Genomic DNA, 5,637 nt, shown 5'->3' with positions numbered 1-5,637 from the left:
TAATATGCTCAGAAGCTATTTCACTGCAGACTATTGCTCAGTCCATTATATTCAGAGAAGCGATTATAAATTCGTTTCTAAATTGTACAGGCGCTCTGCCGTTTAAATACAAAAAAACTTGCATTTCTACTAAGGGAAATATGATTCCATTTGTATTATCAGCAGACTCAAACGACTAATTTGACTGTTCGGTGGATCAGTGGCATTCACATTGCACATTTACCGAGCGTTGCAAGTTAAGGATTAGGAGGCTGCCTGCCACGTCTGGATCGGCAAGAGGTCTTATTCTCGGGAGCAGAATGCAATGCATCTCAGCATAAATGCATGATAAATACAAACTCAGGCAACAGCTTAAAGTGAGTGTCAGCATCTGGGTGCGCTCTAGTTTGTGAAAATCCATGACAAAAATATTGGGGTAGGGTAAAATCTAGGCAATTCGGAATCTTAAATAATTACTTACCCTGTAATGAAAAAACGAAGCGAAACTTCCTGTATGGTTCTTCATATAGAAAATAGAGAAGGGGTTTAAACAGGACTTGCATTGGTGGTTCAGTGGTAGAATTCTCGCCTGCCACGCGGGAGGCCCGGGTTCGATTCCCGGCCAATGCAGTAAACCATTTTATTTACCAAATCATTAGTACAAATAATATTCCATTGATCTTTCTGGATTAATTTTACACTTTAATTCTGGCTGCACACAATGTCATTAATTGGATGCTAAGTTCTTCCTTGCCAACCTATCGTTAATATTGATAGAGGAAACGGTAAAGTCTGTTGTTTGAGATCCAAAGCAAAAAAATAAAGTCCACTTTCTGCAAAGACCAAAGTGAATATTGCGATGAAACTCTTTGCAATGAAGTTACCATCGCTGCCTATTATTGCGCACTAAGCCATACTTCCCAATTTGACTTGTTTGAATCTGCTGAAGAATCTGTGGCACATTTAAAGCGAGGAACAACATCAATGAGGCAGCAGGTCTTGTGTGAAAAGACTAAGCATCAGCCTCTTGAGCAACGGCTGGGAAATGAGTTTAAATGATTGTTTTGGATTTCAAAATGATGCATACAAGTGCTTTGCAATTATTTTAATCTTAATAGTTTTTTTTCATTTGTGATTTTTAAATGTGTTTTTAAAAGGTAAACAATATTCACGTTCATTTATATCTGAAAGCCCATCAAGACTGTACTTCCTTATACATTTGAGGAAATTCAGTGTGTTAACAAATAGACAATAGGTGCAGGAGTAGGCCATTCTGCCCTTTGAGCCAGCACCGCCATTCACTGTGATCATGGCTGATCAACCATAATCACTATCCCGTTCCTGCCTTCTCCCCATATCCCTTGACTCCACTATCACGAAGAGCTCTATCTAACTCTCTCTTGAAAGCATCCAGGGAATTGGCCGCCACTTCCTTCTGAGGCAGAGAGTTCCACAGCTTCACAACTCTCTGAGTGAAAAAGATTTTTCTCATCTCCGTTCTAAATGGCCTACCCCTTATTCTTAAACTGCGGCACCTGGTTTGGGACTCCCCCAACATCGAGAACATGTTTCCTGCCTCTAGCGTGTCCAATCCCTTAATAATCTTATAAATTTCAATAAGATCCCCTCTCATCCTTCTAAATTCCCGAGTATACAAGCCCAGTCGCTTCAGTCTTTCAACATACGACAGTCCCGCCATTCCGGGAATTAACCTTGTGAACCTTCGCTGCACTCCCTCAATAGTAAGAATGTCCTTCCTTAAATTTGGAGACCAGAAATGCACACAATACTCCAAGTGTGGTCTCACGAGGGCCCTGTACAACTGCAGAAGAACTTCTTTGCTCCTATACTCAACTCCTCTTGTTATGAAGGCCAACATTCGTTAGCTTTCTTCACTGCCTGCTGTACCTGCATGCTTACTTTCAGTGACTGATGAACCAGGACACCCAGATCTCTTTATACTTCCCCTTTTGCGAACTTGACACCATTCAGATAATAATCTGCCTTCCAGTTCTTACCACCAAACTGGATAACCTCACATTTATCCACATTAAACTGCATCTGCCCATTCACACAACCTGTCCAAGTCACCCTGCATCCTCATAGCATCCTCCTCACACTTCACACTGCCACCCAGCTTTGTGTCATCTGCAAATTTGCTAATGTTACTTTTAATCCCTTCATCTGTCATTAATGTATATTGTAAATAGCTGCGGTCCCAGCACCGAGCCTTGCGGTACCCCACTAGTCGCTGCCTGCCATTCTGAAAGGGACCCATTTATCCGTACTTTGTTTCCTGTCCGCCAACCAATTTTCTATCCATGTCAGTACCCTACCCCCAATACCATGTGGTCTCATTTTGCCTACTAATCTCCTATGTGGGACCTTATCGAAGGCTTTCTGAAAGTCCAGGTACACTACATCCACTGGCTCTCCCTTGTCCATTTTCCTAGTTACGTCCTCAAAAAATTCCAGAAGATTAGTCAAGCATGATTTCCCCTTGGTAAATCCATGCTGAACTTGTACAGGTGTACCGTAGAGAGCATACTGGCTGGTTATATCATGCCCAGGTCAGGCAACGTGAATGACCAGGAACAAAGGAGATTACAAAAAGTGGTGGACACTGCCTCGTTCACCATGGCTACTGCATTACTGCATTCAGCACTTGCATTGTTGGTTTAGTGGTAGAATTCTTGCCTGCCATGTGGGAGGCCTGGGTTTGATTCCCAGCCAATGCAATATAAAATTTTGGCAGTGGCGCATTGGTAGAATTCTGCCTTGCAGCACCAGAGGCCAGGGTTCAATCCTGACTACAGGTGTTGCCTGTATGGAGTTTGTACACCACGTGTGTACCTGTGACCGTCTGAGTTTCCTCCCATATTCCAAAGATGTGCAAGTTTGTAGGTTAGTTTACTTCTGTACATTGTCCCTAGTGTGTAGGATAGAACTAGTGTACACGTGATCACTAGTCGGGGTGGACTTGGTGGGCCAAAAGGCCTGTTTCCACACTATATCTCTAAACAAAACTAAAATACTGAACCTCCCCACCATCAAAGGGTTCTATAGGAGGCCATGTCGCCAGCATCATCAAAGACCTGCACCACTCTGGTCATGTTCTTGTTTCACTCCTACTATCGGGAAAAAGTATAGGAGTTTGAAAGCCACAGCCTCCAGGTTCAAGAACAGCTTTTTCTCAACAACAATCAGGGTCTTGAACACTACAAAATTCTAGGTATCACAAAATGCTGGAGTAACTCAGCAGGTCAGGCAGCATCTCAGGAGAGAAGGAATGGGTGACGTTTCGGGTCGAGACCCTTCTTCAGACTGATGTCAGGGGGGCGGGACAAAAGAAGGATATAGGTGGAGACAGGAAGATAGAGGGAGAACTGGGAAGGGGGAGGGGAAGAGAGGGACAGAGGAACTATCTAAAGTTTTCCAACTTTCAATGAGGTCCCCCCTCATTCTTCTAAACTCCAGCGAGTACAGGCCCAGTGCCAACAAACGCTCATCATAGGTTAACCAACACATTCCTGGGATCATTCTTGTAAACCTCCTCTGTACCCGCTCCAGAGCCAGCACATCCTTCCTCGGATACGGTGTCCAAAATTGCTCACAATATTCCAAATGCTGCCTTACCAGTGCCTAATAGAGCCTCAACATCACATCCCTGTTTTAGGATACAAGCCCTTTTGGAATAAATGATAGCATTGAGTTTTCTTTCACTGGTCTGGATTTATCATAAACCTTACCATCTCTTTCTGTGCCCACCTATTCAGGATTTTACCACAAATGTAAGCTTAATTGCATGGTTTAGGTGGCACTCAACCAGATTTACTGGCTGTAAACTTACCACTGTTATTTATTTTAGTTGTGAAAACAAGTTTGGCATAATCTTAATCAGGCATGTATTCTGCAATTCACACCTCCTCATTCTTTGGTCTATGAACTTTTACGAGGATGTTGCCAGGACTCGAGGGTTTGAGCTATAGGTAGAGGCTGTGCAGGCTGGGTCTCTATTCCTTGGAGTGCAGGAGGATAAGGGGTGATCATCTAGAGGTGTATAAGGTCATGAGAGGAATAAATTGGGTAGAACTCAGAGTCACTTGCTCAGAGTAGGGGAATCGAGAACCAGAGGACAGGTTTAAGGTGAAGGGGGAAAGATTGAATAGGAATCTGAGGGGTAATTTTTTCACACAAAGGGTGGTGAGTGTATGGAACGAGCCGCCAGAGGAGGTAGTTGAGGCAGGGACTATTGCAACATTTAAAAAACAGTTAGACAGGTACATGGATAGGGCATGTTTAGAGAGATATGGGCCAAACGCAGCAGGTGGGACTAGTGTAGTTGGGACGTGTTGGCTGGTGTGAGCAAGTTGGGTTGAAGGGCCTGTTTCCATGTTCTATGACTCAATGACTCCATCTCACTCTCTAACTACTCCCAGTCACACATTGTCCAGGCAAACCTTGATAATAGTTTATCCATCTCCACAACCTCATCCTCCCTGTAGTTTAACAAGCTCCTGTTGTCTTCTTCCGAGTTCTGATCTTTGACCTAAAACATTGATTCTGTTACTCTTCCGACCAATGTGGCCTGATCAGCTGAGCTTTTCCAGCATTTTCTGTATTTGTTTTAGAGTCTTCCACTTATTCTCTTGTCACTTCAAGTGCCCATCAACTCCTCCTGATTCTCCTGCCATCTAACTGCACTCAGAGTAATTTACAGTAGCCAGTTAATCCATCAACACATCTTTGGAATATAGGAGGAAATTAGAGTACCGAGGGGAAATCCACAGATTCGCAGGGAGAACAAGCACAATGGTTGCCAACTGTTAGTTCCAATGCAATTAATTTTAACGCACACATCTCAATTGGTTCTTAATATTTTTTGTGTACTCATCATATGGTAAGAATGAGATGTGGGAGAAAAGCTTTGCCAAACACCTGAAACGCGTCGCCCATTTCTCTCCCCAGATACTGTGAACTGCTGTGTTCCTCCAGCAGTCTATTTTTTAATTCAGTCCATGAACCTGTTCAGCTAAGTAGAGGATTCTGAGGCCCATCCTGTTATGTTGGTATATTCTTTCATGAAGGTGGTTTGCTCTTATTCAACTCAACAATCTTCCTAATATCATGCGATCTCTTGCATTCAAGAAAAACAGAATATAGCCTTTCTGATTCTAAGTACTGGACTGTTATAATCTGCTACAAACTCAAACTGTGACACATACTTAATTTTACATGTGGTGCCACCTTGGATAAACAGCTAACCTTATGAAGGGTCACTCGCATCTCAGTCATTCTCTTTTCTCTTCTCTCTCGACAGGCAGTGGATAAAAAGCTTGAAAGCACATACCATCAGATTCAAGAAAAGTTACTTCCTGGCTATGACCTTGAATAGACCTCGTATGCTAAAGTACTCTCGATTTTCCAATCTACCTTTTTGTGGCCCTTGCACTTTTGTTTATCTGCACTTCCCTGTAGCTGTAACTCTACATTCTGCACTCTATTTATTTTCTCTTTTCCATTACCCATTGTACTCGTGTATAAAATGATTGCACTTGTGTCAGGTATGATTTGTCCGATGGCACGCAAAACAAAGTTTTTCTCTGTATCTTGGTATAGGTGACAGAAATAAAGCAAATCCAATCCCAATAAATGTGT

At 42.8% G+C, this 5,637-nt stretch overlaps 1 non-coding gene across 1 annotated transcript; it reads left to right on the top strand.

The window, feature by feature from the left end:
* Window positions 1-538: 538 nt before the first annotated feature.
* Window positions 539-609, top strand: trnag-gcc (transfer RNA glycine (anticodon GCC)). The gene has a single exon. It is a non-coding gene; the product is annotated as a tRNA-Gly (tRNA).
* Window positions 610-5,637: the final 5,028 nt, after the last annotated feature.

This window comes from Rhinoraja longicauda, chromosome 4 (genome assembly GCF_053455715.1).
Source record: "Rhinoraja longicauda isolate Sanriku21f chromosome 4, sRhiLon1.1, whole genome shotgun sequence".
NCBI classification, from domain to species: domain Eukaryota; kingdom Metazoa; phylum Chordata; class Chondrichthyes; order Rajiformes; family Arhynchobatidae; genus Rhinoraja; species Rhinoraja longicauda.
This window is presented reverse-complemented; position numbering and strand designations above follow the sequence as displayed.